The 12,861-nt window shown below is 31.6% G+C and overlaps 1 protein-coding gene across 9 annotated transcripts in view; it reads left to right on the forward strand.

Annotated features, from left to right (window-relative positions):
• Nucleotides 1–12,861, forward strand: part of LOC6052639 (protein phosphatase 1 regulatory inhibitor subunit 16B) — a 224,324-nt gene that overhangs the window by 135,732 nt on the left and 75,731 nt on the right. The window lies entirely within an intron of this gene.

Consider the following 12,861-nt stretch of genomic DNA (forward strand, 5'->3'; position numbering starts at 1 on the left):
CGTGGTGCTGTTTTTATTTGCCATCAACACTTGATGTTGATAACCCAGCTGTAAATGGAGATATCAAATTGTATCAAAAGTAGAAGTACGAATTCTAAGAATTTTGGGCCAGCAATTCGTCCAGAACTTGTACAGAACAGTATTTATCAGGTATCCGTTTTATTACTAATGACGATCATTTTGGGTTGTTTCTAATTGTTGGATTTATTCAACATAATCATAAATTTCATATTTCGAAAAAAAAAAGTTTGACCAAACTCATGACTTTTTTTGATAATGATTTTTGCAAAATAATAAAATATGGTCAAAATCTAAAATTATTGACTTAATTTATTGATTTAAAATTATGGTCTTTCTGGTGACAAAAACTTTTAAAAATATTTGTACCAGCCTAATGCATTTTAGAACACCTTTTTCATAAAAATTGTTAAATAACGGCTTATCATTTCATTTTTTTACCCATCATGATCAAGTTTGAACATCGCGGAACATATTTTTCTCGAATGGTTAGTATTTTTTTTTATAAATGTGCTATAAAACATTTAAGACTGTACCAATCATTACTGAGATACAGCCTCTTATAGAAAAACAAACAGAAAAATTAGGTTTTCTGAGAGTCAACAATAAAACGTCCAACAGAAGTAACCAATTTTCAATGTAGATTTTTTTTTTTCAATAAAATATTGATATTTTGTAATTTTATCTATTAAAATATTTTCATGTTTATTTAAAATCAAATCATGCTTTTCAAATGGTCAAAATTATGTTATAGTAAACGGAGCAAGTTGATCCGGTTTACTTAAAAATGTTTCAATTTCACAAGCTCAATTTTTTATTTAACACAGTATTTGAAATTTCCAAAAAAGTGTCCACGTGGTTTATGGATGGTCCCATACAAACAAAACCGAATTCTTCCTGGAACTACTTATTGTTCATATTATTTGTAAAAATCTCAGATTTATTTAAACAAATTATTTGTTCGAAAAACCTCAATTTTCATAATTTGCAATAAAAATGGTTAACGTTAAAATTGATCATTGATTTTCGCAATGAAAAGGTTTATTTGTGTTTTTTTTAAATAAAATTCAAAAATCTCCCAAACGTCACATAAATAAATCATGCTCTTATTATCGATTAAACAAAGCAAAATTTGGTATGGATTTTATCAAAGGATTTTTTAAAAGTAAAAAATTATTACATTTCGCGTGGCCAATTTTAAATAAATTTTTAAATGTCATTTTTTTTAAAGAAATTTTCTTTCGCAAAGTGAAGTTTTGTTTTTATTTTTGACTGGTATAAATTTAAATAAAAGTTTTTGTCTCTCGGCCATGGACTAACAAAATTCAAGCCGAATTTTTAATGTTTTATAATAAACAGTTTCACAAAATAATAAATACATTGCAACAGACATGCTGCTGTCAAAAAGTTTCCTAATATCAATAAATTCATAAAAATATTGGGTTTTCTAATGTGTTGCGTCAGTTTTTAATGTAAGGTCCGAAAATTTGAAATTTTCAAAAAGCAAAACAAAGCTCCTTTTGAATAAAAATATATTCTAAATCCTAAAAAGTTTTCGACAGATTGTTCAAGTTTTTTCAATTTACATTTCAATTTTTAGCGTTATTTTTTTGTCCCCAGTTTTGACCAATTCCTTATGTTTTTATTTGATGCTCTCTACTTGGGTCTGTGTGAGTTCGTGCATCTTGGATTACAGCGGGCTTGAAAACTGGAGTGAGATGTGAGAGAGAAGAGCTGACGGTGCGACGAAAGGTGACAGTTCATCGACGCTTTGTGCCGGTGTGTCAGCCACCACGCCATTACGTTTGACGGTGGTTGGTGGCGGAACTAATTCAGTGATGCCTTCTTCGCAGAATCCCGGTGAGTTTGTTCCAAGAAAAAGTTTGTTCTTTTGGTGTCAGGCTCAGTCCTGTTTTTTTTTTCGTGTTATTTTCCGTCTCTTTTGTGTCGCTGTTCGAGTGCATGGGGTGATTGGTAATTATAATTAAACAATGGCATCAGCAGTGCGGTGCTTGTGGGACGCGCAGTCCTGTTTTTTTGTGTTATTTTCCGTCTCTTTTGTGTCGCTATTTGTGTACACTGGATTGGATTTCTTCTTCTTTTTTTCATTTATTTTTTGTTCGCGCGTTCGTTGGCCGATGAATTTTATTTTTGTTCTCTTTATATAGGTTTAGATAGAAACGATTCGATTTGTGTTTTTTGAGACAAGCAAGTCGTATTGCTGGATTAAGTCCTTTCCATATCATCAAGGATCGGAAGGCACGTCGACGGATATGTTTTAAGGCGTATGATATAAAATAATTTTAATGAATGAAGCCCTTCCTACATCACCGTTGATCGGAAGGCACGCCGACGGAGAATTTCTGGAGAATCGCGGTCGAATTAATACTATATTTAAATCCCTAGATAGGTATCTTTCCGCAGCCGGCTGCCTAAGATTTTTAAAATTTCAACCCATAAACAAATTGCTCATGGTCGCATCACCTACCACAGTGAATCCTGACCTCATACCCATCTTACTAACCCCTCAAAACTCATGTGATACTTTGTCGGAGACGCAGTCGATTTGGCGGTCCCATCACTCAAGTATCGGACTAACATTCCCATCCACTTCCCCGTGTCTTACCACTGGTCGTGGCCGGCGTCGGTATTGATCAGCATGATAGGGATCTTTGAAAATTGCGAAGGGGTGATGATTGGTTCCTACTTTTCATCTGTGGTCCACGGAGCAATTTTTGGGGGTCCTGGTCAATAACGAAGTAGCAGCTACGGGTAGACACCAATGCTATGCTATGCTATGCTATTCCTTATGTTTTTATTTGTTTTATTTTTTCACCATCGAGTTTTTCAAACAATTTTACATAATAATCAATGTAGACTTCAAACTAAAATGAACTATTGGCGAGATACAGCGATTTTACTGAAAAAAGTTTGATTTTGCGCTGCACTCTGTCCTATGATTCAAATCCGAAATAAGTTTCTAACATAAAGAAACCGAACTATGCGGGATTCATCTCTTTTGTTGGAAAGTACACCATGTGCTGCGCAAATTATACTATTTTTTCTGTAAAATCGTTGTATCTCGCTAATAGTTCATTTTAGTTAGAAGTCTACATTGATTATTATGTAAAATTGTCCGGGGAACACGATGGTTATAACATAAATTAAATAAAAATATAAGGAACAGGTCAAAATTGAATTTTAATACTTAAAACGTTAAAATATAATATTAGTGGGCATTTAAGGGTTAAAATTTTATTTTTATCGAATTCCTTGGACAATTTGCAGTGTTTGCAAAGTTATGATTAAAAGAAAAAAAAGAGTTTTTTAGAAAATCGTCAAAAAAGAGGGCGGTGCCATAAAAAGAGGGATGGTCAGATCAGCACCAAACTTGGGATTTCTGTTAACTATCTGCAAAATCTCAACTCAAACATTTTTATTACGATACTTATGTTCCCTCTCGAAAAAATGGCGAGAAATGGCAAAATTACGACCCTAATCAAAACGAAAGTTTTCTTTCAGTCTGTTTTGCTCCAACCCTTAGCTTATGCTTTATCTATTTTTTTTTTTTTTGCTGTTGCTTTTTTTCCAGCGCCCAGATTTGTTCGGCCGAACATCTCTGTCCCAAACGCGTAAAGCCGAAATAAAATAACATTTTTATCAGCTGTTTGCACAAACCACGACCACAGTCACAGCCAGCAGTTGCAATTATCTCTCTTGAAAACGGCGAGAGAAAAAAAAAACGCTCTCATTTTAAAGGCTAATAAAAGACACGCGCGCGCGTCTCGTGCACACTAATAAATAATTACCCACAAAATTTGAGGTTGCCAACACCGGAAGGCGCGCTCTGTCCATCACCAAAAACTTATCAAAAAGTCATAAATCACGGCTCGACCGGCGGCCAACACGAATTCGTTATTGTTATTATTACTATCATCAGCACCATCACATTCGGTGATTGTAGTGATTATAGGCATTTTCATTTTCCAAACTGCCCATTTTCCACGAGCGGACAATTTTTGGGCCGGTCAGGTTGGGTGGGACGTCCCTAAATTACGTTTTTTGTTATTTTAAAATTGTTAAAAATACAATATCTTTTGCATCTTTAATTTTGTTAAACAAAATTTTTAAACTGCACAATGTAAAATTTAATTCAAGACACCAAATTACGTTGTTTTTGGAGGGCCCACTTTTTTTCGGCGAAGGCGGGAAAGCGAGTAAACTTAATTATCGCACAAAATCGCGGCTAGCACCCTATTAGTGTAAAACACGTTTGCGTGTGTGGAAAATTATTGTTTCCACAACCACTGCGTTCATGTCTTTGCTCTCTCGTTAGTTGGCTTTTATTTTTCAACTTGAATTTTCCACTGATTACAGTGAATTCAGTAAATCTCAACTGAAGGAGCTTAATTTCCTTTCAGTACAGTTTTGTGTATTTTGTGAAGCCTTAATTGTACTTTGTACTGCCAATTAAAACAATTTAATGCGGTAATTTTCCAGAGTGTTTATCAACTTTCGAGTAAAAGCAACTCAAAACGCTTCGTTTCATATGAAATTTGACACGTGAGTTAGACTAAACAAACAAATATTTGTATTCTACTCATGGTGGATCGTTTGGGTTGGCAAAAGTGGATAGAAAATTATTTTTTTTCGGTGTAAAACTTTTTCTGTTTTGATTTTAGTGCATTTAAAAGTATTATTATCATCATTACTATAAAGTCAAAAAAATACTTCATCATTACTAATTTGTCCATGTCTCGCGTCTCAAGTGTAAGGCAAAATGCATTTCTATATTAAAATCAACAACAAAAACAACACTCTTTATCTTATCCAGACCACCCTCTCCTCTCATTAGATAAGAGCAGTAAAATTCCAGTCTTGCACTCAACGTAAGAGCTTGGCAGGATTCTTTTCGCAAACCACACCATAAAAGCCATCTTTTTTTCAGAATTCCAGATAGCTATTTCAACTCTCACAGTTGTAATTAAATGTAAACAAGCATACTTGCAGCCGCATCAGAATAAGATGGGTAAATTTAAATAAGAGTGTACTATGTGAGTGTGTTTGTGTCTGGTAATCTTGTAGTAAAGTTGGGAAAAGTACACAAAAATAAAACGAGACGGAGCGATGTTAACTTCAGAGTTCGAGGCTATATTTGCTGTCGTTAAGTTAAGAGTTCGCGGAAAGCACGGTTGCATTTTAAGGGATAAGAGTGCTGTAGAATTAAATCAAGCAGTTTGTTTTGGGACCATCCATAAACCACGTGGACACTTTAGGGGGGGGGGGGTATGGCGATTGTCCACGATCCATACAAAAAAGATTTTTTTTTGTATTGACAATTGTCCACGAAGGGGGGGGGGGGTAAAAGATTCCCAAAAAAGTGTCCACGTGGTTTATGGATGGCCCTTTTGCTGTATTTTTTTAATCTAAATGAAAAGTTAACTTTGTGTTTGAATACTGACATGCATGTCTTCATGCAATGCGTTCTGTTAAAAATGCAGAAAGATTAAAAAGCATCATCGATCCACAACATTAATACGCTTCAAGCTATGTACCACAGTTACAAAAACGCATATTTTCTAATATGTTTTTTTCTTTATGAAAAACTGGCACTCTTTGGTAATTTCACATTCGAAATACATGAAATTTATACTTATTTGTTGAATCGATTTAGACTATCATTGGACTTCCTTTATCACCAAATTTCTATCAAATCACTATTTCAAACTACAAATTGTCTTAAGTCGTGATTCTTATAGAATGTTGAAACATTACCTACTGCTTGACAAAAAAAATCAAACATGGACCGCGAATTTGTGATCATTTTCGAGTCGAAAAATTCGAGAGTTTAAAAAAATTAATGCAAAAATAAATGACAGAACAAGCTAACATTAATTTTGTGAAAATTCATGCTAAATTTTGACTAATGTAAGCAGCGATAGGAGGATCATCATCAAAAGAAAATCTTTGAACGTTCATCAAGAGAAAAAAAATCGAAAGGAACTTGGCTCTCCTCTCTCGCGCACGAAATATCGGTAAAAGGAAGCTAAAAAAACATGATCTTGATTATTCGGCCGAACATCATTTTCACTACTACACTTGCAAGTGTACAAGTGTAACATCACACGTCGCAAAATGGCCTGTCACTTTTTTTTAGATGGACAATGTGCGTAAACAAAGAGATATAAATAATGTAAAGTGTTGCTGACAAGGAAATTCACAAAAAAATCATTAATTGATTGCTTTTCTTAGAGAATTAGTATGAATTTTTTGAATCAATACAGATTGGTTCAAAAAATCGATATATTGGCCGCAAAAATTTTTCAACTTCATTTTTCGATGTAAAATCAAGACTAACATATCAAAAAGGCGTAATATTGAATGTTTGGGCCGTTTGAAATGTTAGTCCTGATTTTAAATTTTTGAAAATATTTCGAATGTTTCATATTTTAACATTGTAAATCGGACCACTAGTTGCTGAGATATCGAAATTAGAAAATGGTGGGTTGTTTGGGTGAGACTTAGAAAACATCAATTTTCCTGTTTTTTTTTAACTTGTGCATGGCAATTTCTCAGCAACTAAGGGTCGTATCAACAAAGTTCTAAAAAGCAAAATATAGAGAATTTTTTCAGCTTTTCAAAAATATTTTTTACAAAGGTGGGCAACATGGGTACTTATTTAAAAAAAATGAAAAACTACAACTATACTATTTGAAAACTTAAGTTGAAAAATTTTTGCGACCAATATTTTGATTTTTTGAAAAAATCTGTATTGATTCAAAAAATCATAACTCGGTCAAAGATTTTTTGCCCATTCTGGAAATTTCTGAAAAGTTGGCATTTGATGTCCTCTAAAACATATAAAAAAAATTAAAGATAATGTTTTTTTGCAAATCAAGTTTTAGTGACAAAAAGTTAAATTAAAAATCACCAAATTTTTTTTTACCGTGTATCATTTTTTTCAGTGTAGTCCATATCTATACCTACAACTTTGCCGAAGACACCAAATCGATCAAAAAATTCCTTCAAAAGATACAGATTTTTGAATTTTCACATATAATTTTTGTATGGACAGCTGCCAAATTTGTATGGAAAATTATATGAACGAACTAATGATGCAAAATGGCTTCTTTGGGCATATCGAAGGCACCACAAAAGTTTCAGCCGGATTAAAAAATACAAAAATCAAAATTAAAGAAAAAAGACCGATTCCGTAGAGAACTGCTTATATTAAAAATCAACTTTTAGTAGGAAATAATTAAATAAAGAAATTAGTATTTTTTTAAGTGTAATTATTTTTTTCTGAACAAATCCAATTCAAGTTTTCAACTTTGCCGAAGACACCAAATCGATCAGAAAATCCCATCTCGAGATACAGATTTTCATATATTTACGTACCCATTTTGAATGACTACTCAGCAAAATTGTATGTAGACTTGTCTGGAAAACTTATGATGCAAAATTTGCTTATTTTTTTACATTGAGAATGTATATGGGCAATGTTTCATCCATATCAAATAGTACAAAGTTAAAAATTGCGAAAGCAACTATTTTATTTCAAACTACAAATTGTCAAAAATCATGTCACAAAAAAAATAAAACATGGACGCCAAATTCTTGATAAGGGATAAACATACAATTTTCGAGTAGTAATAATTGAGTATTAAAAACAATATTACAAATTATGTTACAAAACAAGTTAAAATAAATTTTGCGGAAATTAATGTTAAATTTTGAAAACAAAAAAAAAATAAACAAAATGAGCAGTTGCATTTTCTTATTTGTCCAAGAAAGTTATTTTTACTTATTAGTTTCTCTAAGAAAATATTCAAAAATCTTTACATCGAGAAAAGATTTTCTGATCAACTTGGCATAGTTGGATGTTAAGATCAAGACAATTCAGAAGAAATGGTAACGCTCTAACAATACCCATTTTCTTACTATTTATCATTTTTTTTTTCTTTTCTTGTTTAACCTTGTTGACAAAAATTGCAAACTTTTGAGCTTTCGTGTTCTAGTAGCTATAGATGGACGATTTATTTAGAACAAAATATAATCTAAAACAAAATCGTGATTTTCAAAAGAACCTTTCTAATCTACACTTGAATATAATTTCAAATTTAAGTTTTAAAACATACAATTGAGTTGGCGATAGAAGAGTACATTTCTGAACTGCCCATATTGCAAATTATTAAAGAGAAGATTCTGAGAACGAACCACATTTCCAAGAATTTGCAAGAGAAGAAGGATGCGTGGACATACCGTATGATATGCTTCAGTTAATTGCTTTATTGTTGTTATGAAGGTTGAGTTAAGATCATTGGAAATTTTATTTCGAGTTCGCTCGCCTCCTCCCAATTCTTTTTCTTAGCTTTTTTTTATTATATTTTTTTTAATTTTTGTTTTTAGAAATTATATAAAAATAATTTGAACTATTTTGAAAACATTATATAACGTTTATTGTTTGTATTTAAATCAAAAAGGGCACATTTTTAATTTTGGGTTATGAAACTAAAAAATATTTCCATAATTTCGTTGATATTTGCAAGTTTTTGGAAGTAGCATAACTATAATAATGTACAAAGCATTTTGTAATTTATAAATTCTGGACCTATAATTTGGTACCATACAAATATTGTAGAACAGAATACATAACTTTGAAAATAGTCCAAAGACTACCAAAACTGAATGAAGAAAAACACAAAAAACAAGAGCAGTAAAGTTGTAAAGCATCCAGAATAAACTTGTTACAATTTGGCAGCTCGTATAAAATTCGCATCAAATTCTGTGTAGTCGATGCTTTCCGGACTAGAGATTCCACCCCGCCGCTGCCGTCATCATCAACGCAGTAAAGTTGCAGTGATTAATATTTTATTTATACCACTCACTGGTTGTCTGGCTGAGGCACACTTTAGGAGTGCTCAATCCCGTAGATGCGTAGAAATATTTATAAATATTCATTCATTCCATTTCGCGGGATTGGTCTGTGTCTGGGAAAATTATGAATCACGAATAAATCTTAATTTGAAAGTTGTTTGCCATTTCGGTTACACGACCCTTTCAAAACATCATTCATATTTTTTTATTGAGCATTCTACAATTTTTAGATTCACTCCAGTAACCGACTTTGGCAGCATTGTTGTTCCCCCCCTCGAGGAGGAAAAATCGAGAGTAATTCCCGCCGGAGCGGAGCATCAGCGAATGATGTCTTCATCATCGTTATGATGATCATCATTAGAGCTGAACTTCTCACTTTTTTTTCTTCACTTTGCTACATTTAAACGGAATGAACCCACAAAAATGATAAGATTCCAAAGAGGAAGCGAAGACGGTCGTTTTTACGAGCTTGAAACCGTTTTTTTTTTTTCGAGGAAAAAAGCTCTAGAGAAAGTGCAGTTATCGCACCGATTTGGCCTAGGTCAGCGGAGTGAAAAAGTGCGATGCATTTTGGTAAATTGATTCAGTGAAGCTTAAATTGGTCGAAATTTACGAGTTTCTGGATTTTTTCACCCTGAAGAATCGCCTTCTAGCGGGAAATTTTCGAACGAAGAACAAACTGCTGAGGTGCAATTGAATTTTAAGTAGTTTTTCGTCTCCTTTTGATGAAAGTGATAGACAGAGCAAAGTGATGCTATCATATCTTCAAGAAAGTACCACAAACTGTCTGTCTTTCTCGAGACGGAACTTTGTCGTCTTGTGCTCTTGTGCACAGTGAGAAGTCGTGCGAAATTGCGCTCATTTCTCGAAAACCTCGAAATGGCGAAGTTGGATAGCGCGCGCAGCGCAATCAAAGGTCGCGAGTTCGATTCCCGCTTGAAAAAATCAAACATTTTTTTCACAGTGCACACCTTTGTCGCACTTTCCTAGTTTAAAATTACAAATTCATGACAAAAGTATCGTATCTGGCAGAGTTCTGTCGACTTCGGGACAAGAAGGAAGTGATTTATTAACGCAGCCCGGCCGCACTTTCCAAGAGTGATTCCTGTCTGTGCTCGTTGCATGACAGAAAGGAACCAAGGTGCAATGTTCGGGGTGGGAAAATGTGCATATGCTCCGGAAACATGAACTGTGTAGGAGTATGTTGTTACAATGGTAATGAAAATGTTGCAATCAACTGGTGTGCTGGATAAAACATGTCACCACTTTGTTTGTAAAAAGTCGTATAGTTGTACTTGAAATTCAATAAAAAAAAACAATCCCTATTATTTGTTTGAAAAAAATCTCGCACTAATTGTACATGAAATGCAACTCGATTCAACGGATTGGTGCAAAATAAACCAAACAAGCATCATTTGTCACAGTCACATTGTTTCTGCGCTATTTGTCGTGACAAATTGTTTTTTCCTCCGCACCCTTCACCCCACAAGGTTGTCACAAGTTATGACCGGCCCCCCGTCATACAGCACTCGGTAAAGCGTCATCAATACTTGGGATTTGCAGTGGGTTTTATTTTTTATTTGGCAATTGCCGGGCGATTGAGCAATAGAGTGATGAATAAATATAAATTTTCAAAAGATTAACAAAAAAGTAATGAAAAGACTTACATTTTCAACGCATCGATTCGATTTGAAGATGGTGAAGTTGATGTCCACTTTTGCGGAATCAAACATTTAAATTTAAGTGTAGTTTGATGTAAATTTGCAACAAATTATATGTTATTTTTGATATTTAGTAAAATCTTATTTAGATTAAAGACGTTATAATCAATTTGATGTAAAATTGTATGCTACTTGATTTGTATATTCACAATATTTCTTTTCTTTTTTTTGCACATGATTTATCATGTAATCAAATTCACATAAGATTCACCATTTCATACTTTTTTTCTGGAAGAGATATGACATTTTTAAGACATCTTTTTGTTTTAAAGGTAACAACAAAGATAGATATTCAAAAAAAGTATGAATGTTACACCATACATGATGTAATATGTTTGTACATCATTGTTTGTTTTGATTAAAATGAAATTTGGTGTAATTGCAATAAATCCTACGTAAAGACATGATTTAAAGAAAGAGTTTAAAAAATTAATTAAGCCTAATAAATAATTCATATATCACATTTTACATTTTACATTTTACATTTTACATTTTACATTTTACATTTTACATTTTACATTTTACATTTTACATTTTACATTTTACATTTTACATTTTACATTTTACATTTTACATTTTACATTTTACATTTTACATTTTACATTTTACATTTACATTTACATTTACATTTACATTTACATTTTACATTTACATTTTACATTTACATTTTACATTTACATTTACATTTACATTTACATTTACATTTACATTTATTTTACATTTTATTTTACATTTACATTTACATTTACATTTACATTTACATTTACATTTACATTTACATTTTACATTTACATTTACATTTACATTTACATTTTACATTTACATTTACATTTTACATTTTACATTTTACATTTTACATTTACATTTACATTTTACATTTACATTTTACATTTTTTTACATTTACATTTTACATTTTACATTTACATTTTACATTTACATTTACATTTACATTTACATTTTACATTTACATTTTACATTTTACATTTACATTTTACATTTACATTTTTTACATTTACATTTTACATTTACATTTACATTTACATTTTACATTTTACATTTACATTTACATTTACATTTACATTTACATTTACATTTTACATTTACATTTACATTTTACATTTACATTTACATTTTACATTTACATTTTACATTTTACATTTACATTTTACATTTTACATTTTACATTTACATTTACATTTACATTTTACATTTACATTTACATTTTACATTTTACATTTTACATTTTACATTTTACATTTTACATTTTACATTTTACATTTTACATTTTACATTTTACATTTTACATTTTACATTTTACATTTTACATTTTACATTTCATATTTCACATTTTACATTTGTGATAAAAAGTGACACAAAAAATATGGAAACTTTTTCTCAGTGTATCTCTTTTTCTTGAAAATGTTCGAATATTATAATTTTGTATTTTTTGTGACCAGCTAAGGACAAACTTATGATGTATGATATAGCGACATGGGCCGCAAAATTCTAACTTTTAAAGAAATTTTCGGATCATTTTTTTTTTGCAAAATTGTAGATTAAGAAAAAAGTAGAACCACGGAAAAAAAATATTTACTGATTTTTTTATTAAATTTGTAACTTTTCCCGCCTTGTTATGAAGTTTTGAAAAAAAAAAGATTTTGGGAAAAATACAAAAAATTTCACATACATTTTTTGAATCTAATTTTTGTGTTAAATTGAATTTGCAATCGAAAAGTACTTTACAGTTTTTTTTGTTTAGGTGCCCCAATTTCAAAATATAGCCACCGAATGTTTAATTTCAGCGAAATATTAGCAGTTTTTCGATTTTTAAAAAGTGACTTTAATGGATGAAAGGTTAAAAAAAAACAAGAAAAGTGTCTAAAAAAATTCGTAATTTCCGATCTTTTCGAAATCAATATCTTAAATATTTAATTTTTGAAAGGGTTTAATATTTTAAAACACAAAAAAGGAGGTAACAAAAAGTCAATAAGATTCAAAAAACAAACGAAAATCTTAAATTATGATCACTCTAACAAACCACAATATCCATCTCTCCTCAATACAATACAAAAAAAAATCGTTGAAACCTCGAATCGATAGTTATCGCTGCTCTCTCCAAATGGAAACATTCTGTGCGTGTTTCACACTTGTCCGATACGAATGATTGCCGTGCAGTCGCGCATACAATGCTGCAGCACTTTTTTTCCTCTCTCTCCTGTGACACACAATTGCACTGGTGCTCGG

This window comes from Culex quinquefasciatus, chromosome 2, assembly GCF_015732765.1.
Source record: "Culex quinquefasciatus strain JHB chromosome 2, VPISU_Cqui_1.0_pri_paternal, whole genome shotgun sequence".
NCBI lineage: Eukaryota > Metazoa > Arthropoda > Insecta > Diptera > Culicidae > Culex > Culex quinquefasciatus.